Genomic DNA, 19,748 nt, shown 5'->3' on the forward strand with positions numbered 1-19,748 from the left:
AGGCTTTAGCTTGTTACACACAGGCCTCATGTCTGCTGTAATGACTGCACATCACGCGGCACCACAGCTCCAGATGAGATGGGAGTACACAGCCAGAGATGCCGTGGCTGCATTTAGACTGCCAGTTCTTGTCTGTGTTTATTTGTGTGAGAGACACTTGATAGGAAAGGACCCGGCCATGTTTATAATAGAGGGAAATCCTCTGATATGAAGTCACCAATACAATAATATCGCTTGCCAGGGAGGCCATTATAGGACTGTACACATGTCAGTGTTCTGCCTGTTCAATCACCTTTTCAGGGTCCAATACGTTTGTTTACAAGTAGCTATTGTCTATAAAAGCTCCTGATTGTTTTACCACTGCAAGTAGCAGCACTTATCCCAATGAGCTGTGTGAAGTGAGGACATAGAGTGGAGAGAGCTGTGTACAGGGAGTGGAGACATAAAGTAGAGAGAGCTGCGTACAGGGAGTGGGGACATAGAGTGGAGAGAGCTGTGTACAGGGAGTGGAGACATAGACTGGAGAGAGCTGTGTACAGGGAGTGGAGACATAGACTGGAGAGAGCTGTGTACAGGGAGTGGAGACATAGACTGGAGAGAGCTGTGTACAGGGAGTGGAGACATAGACTGGAGAGAGCTGTGTACAGGAAGTGGAGACATAGACTGGAGAGAGCTGTGTACAGGGAGTGGAAACATAGACTGGAGAGAGCTGTGTACAGGGAGTGGAGACATAGACTGGAGAGAGCTGTGTACAGGGAGTGGAGACATAGACTGGAGAGAGCTGGGTACAGGGAGTGGAGACATAGACTGGAGAGAGCTGTGTACAGGGTGTGGGGGCATAGACTGGAGAGCTGTGTACAGGGAGTGGAGACATAGACTGGAGAGAGCTGTGTACAGGGAGTGGAGACATAGACTGGAGAGCTGTGTACAGGGAGTGGAGACATAGACTGGAGAGAGCTGTGTACAGGGAGTGGGGGCATAGACTGGAGAGCTGTGTACAGGGAGTGGAGACATAGACTGGAGAGAGCTGTGTATGGGGAGTGGGGGCATAGACTGGAGAGAGCTGTGTACAGGGAGTGGGGGCATAGACTGGAGAGCTGTGTACAGGGAGTGGAGACATAGACTGGAGAGAGCTGTGTACAGGGAGTGGAGACATAGACTGGAGAGAGCTGTGTACAGGGTGTGGGGGCATAGACTGGAGAGCTGTGTACAAGGAGTGGAGACATAGACTGGAGAGAGCTGTGTACAGGGAGTGGGGGCATAGACTGGAGAGCTGTGTACAGGGAGTGGAGACATAGACTGGAGAGAGCTGTGTACAGGGAGTGGAGACATAGACTGGAGAGCTGTGTACAGGGAGTGGAGACATAGACTGGAGAGAGCTGTGTATGGGGAGTGGGGGCATAGACTGGAGAGAGCTGTGTATGGGGAGTGGGGGCATAGACTGGAGAGCTGTGTACAGGGAGTGGAGACATAGACTGGAGAGCTGTGTACAGGGAGTGGGGGCATAGACTGGAGAGAGCTGTGTATGGGGAGTGGGGACATAGACTGGAGAGAACTGTGTACAGGGAGTGGAGACATAGACTGGAGCGAGCTGTGTACAGGGAGTGGAGACATAGACTGGAGAGAGCTGTGTACAGGGAGTGGAGACATAGACTGGAGAGAGCTGTGTACAGGGAGTGGGGACATAGACTGGAGAGCTGTGTACAGGGAGTGGAGACATAGACTGGAGAGCTGTGTACAGGGAGTGGGGGCATAGACTGGAGAGAGCTGTGTATGGGGAGTGGGGACATAGACTGGAGAGAACTGTGTACAGGGAGTGGAGACATAGACTGGAGAGAGCTGTGTACAGGGTGTGGGGACATAGACTGGAGCGAGCTGTGTATGGGGAGTGGAGACATAGACTGGAGAGCTGTGCTGTGTATAGGGAGTGGGGACATAGACCAGTGAGAGCTGTGTACAGGGAGACTTAAGAGAGCTGTGTATGGGGAGTGAGCACATAGGCCAGAGAGAGCTTTGTACGGGGAGTGGGGACATAAAGCGAAGACAGCTGTGTACAGGGAGTGGGCGCAAAGGCCAGAGAGAGCTTTGTATAGGGAGTGGGGGCATAGACTGGAGAGCTGTGTATGGGGAGTGGAGACATAGACTGGAGAGAGCTGTGTATGGGGAGTGGGGACATAGTCTGGAGCGAGCTGTGTACAGGGAGTGGGGACATAGACTGGAGAGAGCTGTGTACAGGGTGTGGGGGCATAGACTGGAGAGAATTGTGTACAGGGAGTGGAGACATAGACTGGAGAGTTGTGTACAGTGTGTGGGGACATAGACTGGAGAGAGCTGTGTACAGTGAGTGGGGACATAGACTGGAGAGTTGTGTACAGTGTGTGGGGACATAGACTGGAGAGAGCTGTGTACAGTGAGTGGGGACATAGACTGGAGAGTTGTGTACAGTGTGTGGGGACATAGACTGGAGAGAGCTGTGTACAGTGAGTGGGGACATAGACTGGAGAGTTGTGTACAGTGTGTGGGGGCATAGACTGGAGAGAGCTGTGTACAGGGAGTGGAGACATAGACTGGAGAGTTGTGTACAGTGTGTGGGGACATAGACTGGAGAGAGCTGTGTACAGTGAGTGGGGACATAGACTGGAGCGAGCTGTGCTGTGTATAGGGAGTGGGGACATAGACCAGTGAGAGCTGTGTACAGGGAGTGGGGACATAGACTGGAGCGAGGTGTGCTGTGTACAGGGAGTGGGGACATAGACTGGAGAGAGCTGTGTATGGGGTGTGGAGACATAGACTGGAGAGCTGTGTACAGGGAGTGAGCACATAGGCCAGAGAGAGCTTTGTACGGGGAGTGGGGACATAGACTGGAGAGAGCTGTGCTGTGTACAGGGAGTGGGGACATAGACCAGTGAGAGCTGTGTACAGGGAGTGGGGACATAGACTGGAGCAAGCTGTGTATGGGGAGTGGAGACATAGACTGGAGAGCTGTGTACAGGGAGTGGGGACATAGACTGGAGAGAGCTGTGTATGAGGAGTGGGGACATAGACTGGAGAGAGCTGTGTATGGGGAGTGGGGACATAGACTGGAGAGAGCTGTGTATGTGGAGTGGGGACAAAGACTGGAGAGCTGTGTACGAGGAGTGGGGAAATAGACTGGAGAGAGCTGTGTATGGGGAGTAGGGACATAGACTGGAGAGCTGTGTACAAGGAGTGGGGAAATAGACTGGAGAGAGCTGTGTATGGGGAGTAGGGACATAGACTGGAGAGCTGTGTACGAGGAGTGGGGACAAAGACTGGAGGGAGCTGTGTACAGGAAGTGGGGGCATAGACTGGAGCGAGCTGTGTACGGGGAGTGCGGACATAGACTGGAGAGAGCTGTGTACAGGGAGTGGGGACATAGACTGGAGAGAGCTGTGTATGGGGAGTGGAGACATAGACTGGAGAGAACTGTGTACAGGGGGTGGGGACATAGACTGGAGCGAGCTGTGTATGGGGAGTTGGGACATAGACTGGAGCGAGCTGTGTATGGGGAGTGGGGACATAGACTGGAGAGCTGTGTAGAGGGTGTGGGGACATAGACTGGAGAGAGCTGTGCTGTGTACAGGGAGTGGGGACATAGACCAGTGAGAGCTATGTACAGGGAGTGGGGACATAGACTGGAGAGCTGTGTACAGGGAGTGAGCACATAGGCCAGAGAGAGCTTTGTACGGGAAGTGGGGACATAAAGCGAAGACAGCTGTGTACAGGGAGTGGGCGCATAGGCCGGAGAGAGCTTTGTATAGGGAGTGGGGACATAGGCCAGGGAGAGCTGTGTATGGGGAGTGGAGACATAGACTGGAGAGAGCTGTGTATGGGGAGTGGAGACATAGACTGGAGAGAGCTGTGTATGGGGAGTGGGGTTATAGACTGGAGAGAGCTGTTTATGGGGAGTGAGAGCATAGACTGGAGAGAGCTGTGTATGGGGAGTGGAGACATAGACTGGAGAGAGCTGTGTACAGGGAGCGGGGACATAGACTGGAGAGAGCTGTGTATGGGGAGTGGGGACATAGACTGGAAAGAACTGTGTACAGGGAGTGGAGACATAGACTAGAGAGGACCATGAACTGGGAATGGGGCCATAGACCAGAGAGGGCTGTGTATGGGGAGTGGAGACATATGCCAGAGAGAATCCTCATTTGTCTCAGATCTGGCTTTGCTAGCTATCTGCATACAACTTTATGAAAATGGAAAGGGAATAGGCTGGGAGCCAGAAATATGCAGCCTTCTTGGCAGGGCAGAATATTAGTGATTGGAGTGGCTTTGTAAACCTCTCCAGTCAGGAGGGTGACTCCCAAAGACAGTCACATGGCTATTTTCAAGGTACACACACAAGAGGCTCTAGGCCAGTGGTTCTCAACCTGGGGGTCGGGACCCCCTCGGGGGTCATTTGATGATTTGCCAGGGGTCACCAAATCCTTGGCTGTTTCTGAAGCCGCTTTCCCAGCCTGTTTGTGGCCGCCCAGCAGGGCTGTCCCTGGAGCCCGCAGCCGCCCACTCAGCCTCTTTGCAGCCGCCCATTCAGTTCACGCCATGACTGGGGGGCAGAGACTAGAGGTCAGCTGACTGGCGAGGAATATGAAGTGGGAGGGGCTAGAGGAGACCCTATCTCCTGATTTCGGCATAGGTGTCACTGCTACGAGACACCACAAAGTCGGAGACACAGTGAGTAAAATTACCTGTGATTATAGTTGCCATTAAAAGTCCCCACTACAGTTCTGATCAGCCAAATTTAGGTGCTCTTAATCAAGGTCATCTGCTGAGCTGAGAACTCCCCGCCAACATTCCCACCCTTCCACCAAGGAGTAAGAGAAGGAATAATAATATAGAATACATGGAAGCAAGAGGAAAAGAGGGGGAGGAACAAAAGAAAAAGGGAGAGAAAGAACAAGAAAGATGGCTAGAAAGAGGGATGGGGGAAAAAACAAGAAATTAGGATAGAGAGAGGTAAAAGGGAAAGAAAGGAGAACAAAGAGAAAGAGTGGTACATCCTAAAATGTACCATAAGGGGTTTTAATACTGTACGAGTGAAAGGGACTCAGGGAGCACTAAATGTCCGTGGGTTAGGGGCGCAAATTACTTGTCTTGCCTTGGGTGCTGACAACCCATGCTATGAAAATAATTTTACGGTTGGGGGTCTCCACAATTCAGGAAATGTTATCAAGGGGTCGCAGCACTAGGGGGGTTGAGAACCACTGCTCTAGGCCTTTTATTGTTAATTTCAAGTATTGTTTTGAAAGCCACACACCACTTCCTTGTAGTTTATTGCAACTTTATTGTTCCAGCACAAATATAGACACCTCACCTAGCTTCCTCACTGTGACACATTTCAACTCCTGCTGGGGCTTATTTGTACAGTTCTATGATTAAGTCCCAAAAGGAGGTGAAACGCGTCATTTAAGCAGCTGGGTGGAGCCTCTGTATTTGTGCTGGAACAATAAAGTTTCTTTATCTAAAAGAAGGTGGTGTGCAGGTCAAAGTTATGAAAATGCAGTATATGGGAGGAACAGACCTCAAAGGAGTGTGCAGCTACAGACTGGAGAATAAAGCAGCGGCAGTATTTGGAGCAATACCAATTGTGAGAAAATGTTGTGAAAGCCCATCTCATTAATAAAGCTGATGCATTTTGGTAAGGCTGCTCACAAACTCCCTGGAGAGGGGGGTCCTGAGTAAAGTCCACTTACATAAGAAAACAAAGAAAAAACCTTTGCGCTAAAGAAAAAGTGAATCAAATAATTGCCAGCAGCAGTGTGAATGTGAGCTGATTAGCGTCACAGTGAAATGAAAGAGCTAAACACCGCGCATGGGGCGGATCCCCCTTCCAACGCTGCAATAGTAAGTATGAGCCCCAGGAGTTTACTGTAAAAAATAATAATATATACAGTGAGCAAGTGGGTATTATACAGGGAGTGAGGGAAGGGAGAATGGAGTGATGGGGAGTGAGTGTATGAAGGGGTAGGAAAGCAAGTAGACAACACCCTAGTGTAAAAGGGAATTGAAGTGGAGCAAAGGAGATGTGAAGAGTAACAGACCACCAAGAAAAACAATAGCAATAACAATACAAATCCATGAAATGCGTCGAGCTTTCATATTTGATGTCATGTCACAGTAACCATGTGTATACCATTGGTCTTATTTGGTTGAGTCATCAATTTATTCAATTTAATATGTTCATTATGTGGTACACTGTTTATTATGCTATCAATTTTATTACGATATGATGTATTTATCATGTTCTACCTACCTTGTTTGATACTTATTGATTTAATAAAATGTATATCAATTACTGCACTATGCCCATTGTTGTCATTACTAATTATCATGTATACCATATTGAATGTCTCATCCTACCCGAGTGGTGTGTTTCATATAAAGACCCAATGCCCCTTCTGTCCCCATTTTCCCCTTTTATATTCCTCTGCTCTAATTCATCCCGAAGGTGTTCTATCAGGTTGAGGTCAGAACTCAAGTCAAGTGCAGGTCAGTCAAGTCTTTATGGACCTTGCTTCAGGGTTTTACTGAATAGGAAAGCCATTCAGTGGAGAGAGAGAGTTTCAGCATCTACAGAGTTCACCAATTCAGCCTACATTCAGTTCATCCAAATACAGCCTATAACTAATACTTCAGTAACTGTGGCCCAAACTCCCTGTTACGGAGATTTCTTCTCACTTCCTCATCAAGGACATCGGTGGTACACCCAACTTGCCCAAATTGCCCAAGGTATCTGCCTCTTTTGCCTACCCCTCGGCTTGGTCCTGGAGCTTCTAGTCTTCTGCAACTGTATAGAAAAGAAAGTCCTGTTATAGCTGATGCTTGCAGTTTGATTGATGAGAGTTGACGTATACAGAATTTAGGGACAGTTGCAGTCAGAAACATTGTCTGCTTTATATCACCTCCATGTATAACATCCTGCAAATGTCACTGACCTTCCAGGGCCTCCAAAATCCTCTAATTAAGAAATAATTGGCTTCTCTCCATTTACCAAGAGCCTGTCTTTGGATTATTATAGGAATTTAGTATAGTCTTGTCTGAACGTAACAAAAAGAGCGTCACTCCACACTATCAGTTATGGAAGGACACAGGGCAGTGCTTTCACCAATAACTGGTTCTCTAAAGCTAAAGCAAGCCATACACATTACAATATGACCATACAATCATTGTACAATCAACTTTAGAATTACCAACTCACAATTTGTAAAATTAAATTGGTAAGACAGAACAAGTCCAGAGACGGGCATTTTAAATACCAAAAGGTCTGAAGGATAAAACATATCAGGAGAGACTTCAGCAACTTAAAATGTACAGTCTGGAGGAAAGAAGAGAAAGGGGAAACATGAATGAAACCTTTAAAAACATCAAGGGGATCAGTAAGGTTTAAGAGGGTAGTATGTTCAATATGAAGCAAAGTTCCAAATTAATCTTAAGCCGTGTACACACGAGCGGAATGTCCGACAGAAAAAGTCAGACGGAAGCTTTTCATCGTATATTCTGATCGCGTGTATGCCTCATCGGACTTTTCATTTTCGAAAATTCTGACGGAGCTAGAAATAGAACATGTTCTAAATATTTCCGACGGAACCAATTCCTATCGGGAAAACCGATCGTCTGTATGCTGTACCGACGGACCAAAAACGACGCATACTCTAAAGCAAGTACGAGACGGAAGCTATTGGCTACTGGCTATTGTACTTCCTTTTTCTAGTCCCATCGTATGTGTTGTAGGTCACCGTGTTCTGCGCGGTCGGACTTTGGTCAGACTTTGGTTTGACCGTGTGTAGGCAAGACCGCTTGAATGGAATTCCGTCGGAGTTCCGTCGGAGAAACCTTCGGAGTTTATTCAGAAGGCAAAACTGGTCATGTGTACAGGGCATTAGAAAGCATTATTTTACCGAAAGAGGTGGTGAGTAGTCAACACTAAGTGGATTCAAACATGCTTGGGACAAACATAGATCTATACTCTATCTAGACAAAAAAAAAAACATAAACAATCATGAATAAAAAAAAGGGGGGCAGACTCTATGGACCACTTCACCTTTTTTCTGCCGTCACTCTTTGTTTTTATATTACCTAAATTATTTAATCAATTTGTATCTAATCAAGCCCTTGAACTACATAGATGATGATAGATCTAAAAGAGATTGTATGTTCAGATTGTAACAGGTGGAATGAGCTTTAGGCAAGTCATATGCTAGAAGAATTACATTCTGATACCCCAAAGGCAAGATAGCACTTCCAGAGGCAGGAGTGGACTAGCATTTCCATGGCTAAAATGGGGGGCCAAGAAAGGATATTGGGTGCCAGTCACCTTTTTCTTTTAAAATTTTTTTTTGCAGAACAGTTAAGGACGTGAGGGCTGGGGTCCCAGATACCGTACCAGATCACTTCCAGACTGTTCAGATCCAGATCAAAATCCAGCTTCACAGTGTCAGAACCTTTAAGCCGACCCAGCATCACTATAAGCACATTCCAAAATTTCAGTGTGTCCTCCAAGTGAGAAACCAGGCCCTTGTAAGAGACCAGCCTTCTTCCTGGCTCTCTCCAGCAAGGGGCCTCCCCTGGGTCTCCTCCTTGGCGCAGCTTCCTCCAGAACAGGACAGCTTCAGGACCACTTACAGCACCACGGGGCCTAACAGCAGAGCTCCATCCAGCACCACCTGGAATCGTAAGCAGGATCAAATTTATGTTTGTTTTCGACCACAGCGATGGGAAAATTCAGAGGAAAAGGAAAATTTCTCGAACAAATTAATTTCTAATGGTGTGGTTATCATTTTGGAAAGTACATTCATTCCAAAATTGAATGTTAAAGGCAATCAAAAGTTTGAAGTAAATCCGAACATTTGTCAAGTTATTAAATTTACTGATGAGAATTTTCATAGGAATGTTCGTATGAAGGTTTGTTTGAAAACCTATTGGTGTTGGCCAGCTTAAGTCTACTTTGGAGGTGTGGGCAAATTTTGGTTGTGAGAGGAATTGTTATGATGCAAAGTGCCATAATCCTGAGCACTGACCTTGTGGATTGTTAAAGCAACCAGAACTTGCCCAGATCCCCCTCCTACCAGGAACATGGGCCTGGTGGCCAGTACAGCCATTGTGATCAGAGTCCTTCACCAATGATATAGAGGAATTGTGTAGACACCTACAAAGTTAGATACTGCTCCAGTTCAGTCAAGTTCAGTCAACGGATCATACTGCAGTTTAACCAGGTGCTACTCAAGCTCATTACCTTATTGTATACAAGAATAACTCTTTGTAATTAAGCTCCACATAGCATGAAATGCATCAGTGTAAGACCTCAGTTCTGATATTCTGTGTTGGATTTCAATAAAACCCTATGTAGTGAGGATCCTTGTGCCTTTGTTTGTTCTTGGATACTGCACAGACCTTCATGAGGCTGGGAGTGAACCATAGACACCTATTTCCTGATCTGCTCTACTTTGGCCGAATTCACCAATAACCATCTTTAAACTGGCCACCTACATTGGCTATTGGTTGTCAAGTCTCCTTTAGATCTACCAATAACTATATAGCATGAGTGCCTACCTGACCAAACTATTCAACTTATATCATGCCAGGTAGCATCTGATGCCACATAGGTAAATGTACAGTTAGATTACATGCTGAGTTAATTTAGAAGCTTAAAGCAGGGGGGAGTCCCATGCAGATGGACACAGCCAGGCCAAGCTGTCAGGGCTCTCTTCCCAAACTTGATGGCTTCCTGCCAGAGGAGAGCTCTGCTAGGGAGCAGGGGTCTCCCCGAGCTCTGACCCCAGCGTCTGATTGTCTACACAGCGACCAGCAGGAGGAGACACACCGGCTCCTCCACGGCACTGTCACCAGACACCTCATTAATATGACAGTGACATGATCAGGACATGCAGCATCAATCATCCACCGATCTCGACACCTCTATGAGGATGTCTGTACTCTTACTGTACATATAGATATACAGTATATATATATATATATATATATATATATATATATATATTTTTTTTTTTTTTTTTTTTTTTTATTGTACATGTATAATAATAAATAATGTATAGGTCTTGATACCTCTATGGAACTGTGTGTACTCTTACTGTACATTTAATATATAATATAAAAATAAATAAATATATATATATATATATGTTATCATGCTCAGTCTCTTTGCAGCCTCTTCTGCCTCTCCCCTAATAATGTGATTAGTGTGATTCATAGGTTATTAGAATTTTCCCAAGCTTTCTTGGCCACTGAGATTTGCAATCACCTTAGTGGAGTACTAAGTACAGTACCCAGTCATAAATATTTATTAAGAATGTGTTCACACTTGTCTGTTTTCCTGCATTAAAATACATGCATCTTAGTGCATGCAAACACCCTTAAAAAAAAGTAAAAAAACTGCATCTCATCATATGCATCTAGATTATATGTGCTGCAGCATAGTGCACTTAAAGGTCAAAGGATATGGTGAAGTTTGAATTACTTTTGTGTGTTGGTACACATCCTCCATTCTTATTCTAAATGTTTGATCACCACCTTGCCTAATGAATGAATAAGTCCAAAATGCACATAAACACAGGTTTAAGATTCCCAAAAATGTAAATGCATGCAGTATTGCACATTAAAAACAGCATATGTATAAGTGTGAAAAAACACTAAAGTAATCCAGAGATAAAGGGATTCCTTAACCAGCTGGTAAAAAAAATGCAGGCATGGTTCTCTAGGAATGGCATACATCTAAAAAATATATATTTATATATAATATTATATATTAATATTAAAAAAATATATAATATGTACAATATATATATATATATATATATATATATATATATATGTATATATATATATATATATATATATATATATATATATATATGATAGTAATATTAATATATCTACAGCTAGAGCTATATCTAGATAGATAGATATTTTTTTTTTTTACACTGAGAGTTGAGAGTGTTCAGCAAAAAGAGGTAAAGATCCACATCAATTGTCCTTTCAAGCGAATTCTTGTTTATTTCTTTCATGATAAAATAACTGAAGTGAATTTTTACTCTCTTTCTCTTTTTTGTGTGAACATTCCCAACTCTTTTAGCAACTCAGCGTCAACGAGTAGAGGCTGTTGACCTAGCAAAGTAAGTATTCACTTTGCAACATCAATCTTAGTGAATACGATGACACTGTGAATAATTTCTGTGGGATTTGAAAAATTGAAATTGAAATTGAAAATTATAGGATTTCTTTCTAGCGCATAGTGGGTATTTAAAGTGACCCCCTCAATTTATATACTAACATTTACTTTACAAAGCGAGTATTCATTTATCGAGGTGAACAGCCTCTACTCTGTAAGCAAAGAAAAAAATCAGTTATTTTAGTGATTTATCAGCTGTTTTGTGTTTCAAGGATATATTATTATTGAATTCATACTGATTATATGACTATTATTATTCTTATTATTATAATATATTATATGATAATACATTATATTAATATATGTGCCATCAAGTCAAAGTACATAGATAGTGTTTCTTCAGAATGAGCTGTCTTTTGTTTGAGTCTTATATGTCTATAAAGTACAATTTGCATGTAAAATAATAAAAAAATATATGTTAATACCTTCTTTTTAATATACTCATAAATTACATAAAATAAACATTCATCACCTAGGCATTGCATTGAAGTGGTTTTCTTTCAATATAAACTTATACATAAATGAATATGGTTATATATATATTGCCACTACTTGCTTTTAAAATTAAGGGAACATATGCAAAAAATATATAAACATATATTGCTCCAAAGACATACTGTTTGGTTAATTGGATCTTGTCTAAATTGTGCCTAGTATGCGTATGTATGAATGTGAGTTAGGAACCTTCGATTGTAAGCTCCTTGGGGGCAGGGACCGACACAAATGTATAATATTTATAGAAAGCGTAAATTGACTGCACTATACAAGTACCTATCATAAATGAATAAATAATAAAATATTATTTTTGTATATAAAGAATGTTAGCAGTATATAAAACTGCAAGCTTAAGAAAAATAAGGAAATAGAAATCAATGCTAACATTATATAGTCACCTTTCATAAGCAACAGATTGTCCAGAAAGCGATGTGATCTTTTATGTCCAGACTGGCCAACTACTTCTAGTTTATTCATATTTACTGGCTATTTTCTTTCAGAACATCATCCAGCCCACACACAGGTGCACAGAGTCCAATGATTAATTTGTATATGACCCAGCCATTGTGTATCTATAGTTGTATCTTAGTAATATAGATTGGCAGCCTTGTGTGACCAAATAAATATTGAAAATAGGGAAAAAATAAAAATAAATATATATTAATATATATTAAAAAAAAAAAAAATATATATATATATATATATATATATATATATATATATATATATACTGTATATACAGTATATATATATATATATATGTGTGTGTGTATATATATATATATATATATATATATATATATATATATATATATATATACACTGCATTTACAGTGTATATATATATATATATATATATATATATATATATATATATATTAGATTATATCTAATATATATATTTATAATTGTATATATAGACTTATCACACTGCTAATTTTCATTCTGGGTTAGGGATAGATTTCTATAAATGTTGATATGTTGTAGCCAATGAATAAAAATACTGATTACCAGTTTTTAAATATTGGTATGGTTGAACTAACTAACACAACACAAACTCCCCCCCCCCCAAAAAAAAACCAATAAAATATCAGGTTGCACTGTACAGATCCCTGCCCCTCCTAGTCTATGGTTGAGGGGACAGTGCAGGGATCCTTCCTTCATGTCTGATCTGTCATAGCCGCCTCATTGCCCCTCTCTAATATCATTATGGAGCAACTTGTGTGCAGCAAGGCAATGTGAGTCTATAGAGTGCCTTGTTATCAAAATGCTCTTATGATTAGATACGTATATCTTATTATTGTATTATTATTGCATTTTTATTTCATTATTTTATCCTTATATTTACTATGTTACTTTATATACTAAAGCTCATATTGATATATTATAGCATGAGAAAATTACAGGAATTTGAATAATAATTATAATCTTTTTAACTCAGCCAGCAGATTCCCCTATTCACACAAGCGCAAGTCCTCCGCTGTAAGGCCTGATGTACACTGGGCGTTTTTACAGCTGCTGTTTTGGGCGTCAGGCGTTTTCTTTCTGCAGCCAGTGAACTTCCCAGCATGTTATGCCCATACAAACATAGGCTGTTATCAGCGTTTTTTTGGCAGGGGCGTTCTCTGGCTGGAAAAAAAAAAAACGGAATTACTGTGTTTGAAGAGGAGTTTTTCAGCTGTAAAAACACTATATCGCTGTTAAACACGGCAAAACGCGGCTATCCAGTGTTTTTCAGCCTCAAGCTTTTTTGGCAGGATAGTTTTGCTAAAGAACGCAAACGCGGCAGTTACTAATGCCAAAACGCAGCAAAAATCACATTTTTAGCACAGCATTCTACAGCTAACGTTGCTGGAGTTTTTATAAAGTCCAATGTGCATGAAGCCTAAAGCCTCATACACACGGTACGATTGTTGGCAGAGGATTGTCTGTTGACAGACTGTTGTCTAAAACCTTACTGTTAGTAAGCTCCTTTTGACAATTTTTGTTCAACTTTTGGGCTCAACAAATGTTGGATGACATGCTAGTAAATTTTCGGCAGACAACGGTTTGACGTCAGATTTTCGTATGGTCAGTACACAAGTCCGTCACACAAAAGTCGAAAGTACAAACACGCATGCTCGAAATCAATGCTCACCAAACACAAAATTAGCAGAAGGCATCCAAAGGGTGGCGCTCAAGAGCTGAAATTCTTCCTAGTACGTCACTATGTTCGTGTTTGTGGCACAACAATTGTGTACCATTAGTATGCAAGACAAGATCCCGGCACACGCCCTTTTGACAAAAATCAGACGCTCGGTTCCTCCATCCCAAACTCAGTCAAGTTCCTCCATCCCAAACTCGCTCATCCATGTCTTTATGGACCTTGTTTGTGCACTGGTGTGCAGTCATGTTGGGACAGGAAGGGGCCATCCCTAAACTGTTTCCACAAAGTTGGGAGCATTAAATTATCCAAAATGTCTTGGTATGCTGATGCCTTAAGAGTTCCCTTCACTGGAACTAAAGGGCCAAGCCCAACCCCTGATACACAACCCCACACCATAATCCTCCCCCACCAAATGGTTTGGACCAGCGCACAAAGCAAGGTCCATAAAGACATGGATGAGCGAGTTTGGGGTGGAGGAACTTGACTGGCCTGCACAGAGTCCTGACCTCAACCTGATAGAACACCTTTGGGATTAATTAGAGTGTTGACTGCGAGCCAGGTCTTCTCGTCCAACATCAGTGCCTGACCTCACAAATGCGCTTCTGGAAGAATGGTCAAACATTCCCATAGACACACTCCTAAACCTTGTGGACAGCCTTCCCAGAAGAGTTGAAGCTGTTATAGCTGCAAAGGATGGGCCAACTCAATATTGAACCCTACGGACTAAGACTGGCATGCCATTAAAGCTCATGTGCGTGTAAAGGCAGGCGTTCCAATATTTTTGACAATATAGTGTATACCGATATGATCATACAATCAATCATTCAATGCGCCTATGATTGAATTGAATGAACCTTGCAGAATAAATATTCTCTGTTCCATCAACTCGGGGAAATGTCAAACAATTTTGGGTGACTGTGTTGGAATTTTGTCTTCCAGCTCTGATCTATCGAAGAAATATCTGTTTATTTCAGGAAAACTGGTCTTAGTTCAGGCTGTTTAAATGACTGTTTTTAATAGATCGCTTACATGAATGATAGATCAATATTTTTGCAGACCAATACCGCCTGTGTTGCTTTGTTCAGTATTTTAATCAGTGGTGAATGCCTTGTTTGTGATTGCTCCTTCTTAAAGCTGAGCTCTGTGATAAGCAAATATTGTCTAATTCAATTTGTCATGTGTATTCTTCCTTGAGTCTTGGTGTACTTTGTGTATTTATTCCAGATCTGTGCAGTAATCCAGTGTGACACTTCCTGTAATAAAGACCGCTCGCTGCTGAGCTCTCTCCTTGTGCAGGGTGACTGGTCTTGTCTCCGCCCCCTCCTGTAGTTTTCTGCAGGCAGTCTGTAGTGGGTGGGGTCAGCTTGGCCCCTCCCACAGCTCTGCTCTCTGCACAGACTATGTACAGCACAGTGATCATGTCACTGCTTCTTCCCAAGGTAATATCTGGGTTTTCAAAGGCATTTAGTCCACACAAATTGGATTTATTTCATTTGTGGCTATTGCAGAATATATTTAAATGAAAATTTTTTTTTTGCCTGGTGTTCAGTTTTAAAGTGTATCCAAAGACAAAACTTTTTTAGTAGAGGAAGGATAGACCCGCTGTCAGGTGTATAAGGCTCTCTGCGTCCCCACTGATAAGATGTTTTCTTTAAGCTATGTACAGCACCTTGCTGAGCCTTCCAACAGATATGATCTGCCTGCATTGCATAGAGCAGGGGTCTCCAAACATTCTAAAGAAAGGGCCAGTTTGCTGTCCTTCAGACTTTAGGGGGACCGGACTGTGGCCATTGGAAGTAGAAAAGGTCCCAACGTGAGTGTGCAAAAAAAATAATAATAATGCCCCGTCGTTTGGTTTTAGTGGGAGTAGATGTGCCCCATCATTGGTGTTAGTGGGGGGAATTATGCCCCATCATTGGGGTCATTGGGCCCCATTGTTGGTGTCATTGGGAGGAATTGTGCCCCATCATTGTTGCACTGGGGAGGAATAGTTCCCCATCATTGGCATCATTGAGAGAAATTATGTCCTATCATTGGTGTCAGTGGGAGGAATTATGCCCCATCACTGGGGTTATTGGGTCCCATTGTTGGTGTCATTGGGAGGAATTGTGCCCCATCTTTGTTGCACTGGGGAGGAATAGTTCCCTGTCGTTGGCATCATTGAGAGGAATTATGTCCCATTATTGGTGTTAGTGGGAGGAATTATGCCCCATCATTGGGGTCATTGGGCCCCATTGTTGGTTTCATTGGGAGGAATTGTGCCCCATCTTTGTTGCACTGGGGAGGAAAAGTTTGCCATCATTGGCATCATTGAGAGGAATTATGTCCCATCATTGGTGTCAGTGGGAGGACTTATGCCCTATCATTGGGTTCATTGGGCCCCATTGTTGGTGTCATTGGGAGGAATTGTGCCCCATCATTGGCATCATTGAGAGGAATTATGTCCCTTCATTGGTGTCAGTGGAGGGGGATTATGCCCCATTGTTGGTATCAGTGGACAGTGGATAAAACAGTGCCCCAAGGGCCAGATAAAAGCAGGCAAAGAGCCGCATCTGGCCCCCAGGCCGCAGTTTGGAGACCACTGGCATAGAAAAATACTGAGACTCAGGGATGATGTCACTGAGTTTAATAAAAATAGAAAGGTTTTATTAAAAAAAAAAAAAGTAATTAGCATGTTGAGGGAAAAAAGGAGGAACCAGGGAAGGCAAAGTATGACCAGATTTAACTTCATCTTCAAACAGCTTTTGAAATGGCATTTACACGTTAAAGCTTCTGTGAGATTTTAGTGATTGGGTTTAGATTTACTTTAAACCACTCAGGTGTGAACCGACCCTTATTGTGTTTTTATTCATTAGGCGGTTTGCTTTTTTTAGACTCTTTTATCTCCCCGGTAGCACACACGGCCATTATGATGTCAGCAGCCAGTCACTACACACAGTATCCTCCATCTGTATTATTTGGCCTGATTGGATTGCCATCACCATTATATTCACTAACCAAGGTCGCCCCATTCTGCAGAGCCCATTAGATTTCTCTTGAATGCTTTCCAAAGTGGAGTTGCTGTTAATTATTGTCAGCTTAATCACAGGTGACAAAGACTTAACCCATCCCTAACCTCAACTGGAGAAACACTTAGCACATAATGACAGGGGACACATTATATATATACAGCAACAAAACCTTTTGTGTCATATATACTTTTAAAAGAGACACCCCTGTCAAAAAAGCAAAGGGTTTTCTAGGAGTCGGTGGATATTTGTAAAATTGTATTCAATTTCTTTGTGACTATTTTAACCTGAAGGTTGAGACTCCCATTTTCTAAGGCAACAATTTATTGTCAGAATAGTCTCAGCTCTCAGTTGCCAAAAGAGCACAAAATATGGTTATGTTTCAGCTGTAGAAATCAGATTCTTCATCTGTCAGTCATCCTTGGTCTTCCTATTCTTTCTCATTTCAATCATTTCAAAAACAGTGAGGATAGTCCACCGGTCAGCCTAATTTAAAATGATGTCAGGTAATGAGCAGAAAATTATGGAAATCTGATGATAAGAAGGTAGTATTTATCAAAAAATAAATAAATAAAGTAATAATATATATATATATACATATATATATATATATATATATATATATATATATATATATATATATATATATATATATATATATTATATTGTAATAATATATATTTAAATTATTGACAGTTTGATGAAGAGTAGGGATGCTTCAAATTTAGAAAATAAGAAGGTAGTATTATCAAAAAATAAATTAGTATAAAAAAAAAAGTAATAATAATAATAATAATATATATATATATATATATATATATATATATATATATATATATATATATATATATATATAATGTAATAATATATATTTAAATTATTGACAGTTTGATGAAGAGTAGGGATGCTTGAAATTTGTACTGAAACTTATTTTGAAGTAAAGAAATTGCATTTGGAGATTGTATCCTTCCTTTATTTGATACATTATCTATAGTGGATGAGAGCCCATCACTGATACGGCCTCCTTTCTTGAACTTGGATACAAGAGGAGTGACTTACCCTATAAGTATATATAAATATAGATATAGATCTATATCTATATATATATATATATATATAGATATAGATCTATATCTAGATAGATAGATGGATAGATTTTTTTGTTTTAGGTAAAATATTGATTGGAGGGCTTAGTTTACATTTATCATACCTACCAATTTGTAGATACTATCATTTGGATTTATAAATAAAATATATATAAAATTAGAGGGCTTAGTACATTTTTCCAAATTTATAATTTTTGTACATTTTTTTTAATATTATTATATATTTAATAATTTATAACTATTGAAAAAAAATATACCTACCTATCTATTAGATTTTTTGTTTTAAATAAAATTCTGATGGGGGGGGGGGGTATTATTTGGATTTATAAATAATATATATATAAAAACTAAAGGGATGAGGGGGGTGTATATATATATATATATATATATATATATATATATATATATATATATATATATATATATATATATATATATATACACATATATATATACATATTTTGATTCTATCTATCTATCTATCTATCTATCTATCTATCTATCTATCTATCTATCTTTTTTTTACACATTTTAAGATTTACATAAACAGCATCAAGACTGCTTTCCACTGCTAATTACCCATCAAAAGGAAAACTGTTTGCAGCGCTCTGAGCATGTTTTTCATGTGACAAATTCACTTCAAAGTATCTATAAACCCTAAAAGGTGGCATTTACTTTCCTAAAGCACTGTGTATGATTTAAAATAAAACTCTTTTTTTTTTCTTTTTAAAATGCTATTTTCACCCTCTTAATCCTTTGATGCATCTCAGTTCTGCTGTTCTCCTTCAGCCTCTTTCTGACACTTCTTGTCCACATGTCCTTGCTCCAGTGATGGCTGCACATCATTGCTATGGGCTAGCTTTCTGGTGGTGACAATAGTGGACTATGCCTATGCTGTCTACCTGCTTACAGTCTACACAAGTGCGTGTGTGACTACAAAGAACGGCCATTAAGAGAGAGGGACAGAGCGTTGTCACCATATAATAGAAAGTGCCTGAACAAAGACCTTCATGGCAGGATCACCAGATATTATTCTACTGATAGTTGCAAACTGAAAAAAAATGAAAGGGCTTTGGAAATTAACTTTACTCCAGCTTCCAAGATAAAAAAAAATATGTGCTGGTGTGCAAATTTTAGGGGCAGTGCAATGTGTTGTTACAATGCATCATAGTGGTTGCTTTTTCTTTTCTTTTTCTTTTATTTTTTTTTATTTTAGGGGCTCGTTCACACCAGCTCCCAAGATAAAATATGTGTGTGCTGGTATGCATTGTTTAGGTGCACTGAGTAACAGTGGAATACATTATTTCAATGCATTGCAGCTTTTTTTTGTTTTTGTTTTTTATTAATGTGTCAGAAAATGGAATTCATTTAATAATAAATTTAGTTATCATCTAATAATAAAATTATTTTCATAATATTATTTATTTATTATTTATGTATGTATGTGCTATATTTATTTAAAACTGATTATTTAAATATTATTTCTTTGTCTTGTTTTTAATACAGGGACGTTTTTAATATTATGGCATAAATAAATGATGTATGGTAAATGCGTAGTTGATGATTGTGATGTATGAATAATGTGCGTAGTACAAATGTTTTTTAATTGTGAATTGTTTACTACAATGACAAAAAATCTTATCTTCATTCTTTCTTTCTTTCTTTCTTTTCTTTCTTTCTTTCTTTCTTTCTTTCTTTCTTTCTTTCTTTCTTTCTTTCTTTCTTTCTTTCTTTCTTTCTTTCTTTCTTTTTTCTTCTCTTTTCTTTCTTTCTTTCTTTCTTTC

The 19,748-nt window shown here is 40.6% G+C and overlaps 1 protein-coding gene across 2 annotated transcripts in view; it reads left to right on the plus strand.

Annotated features, from left to right (window-relative positions):
* Positions 1–19,748, plus strand: part of GATA4 (GATA binding protein 4) — a 161,776-nt gene that overhangs the window by 46,590 nt on the left and 95,438 nt on the right. The gene's annotated exons all lie outside the window — the stretch shown is intronic.

Source organism: Aquarana catesbeiana, linkage group LG04 (assembly GCF_042186555.1).
Source record: "Aquarana catesbeiana isolate 2022-GZ linkage group LG04, ASM4218655v1, whole genome shotgun sequence".
Lineage (NCBI taxonomy): Eukaryota > Metazoa > Chordata > Amphibia > Anura > Ranidae > Aquarana > Aquarana catesbeiana.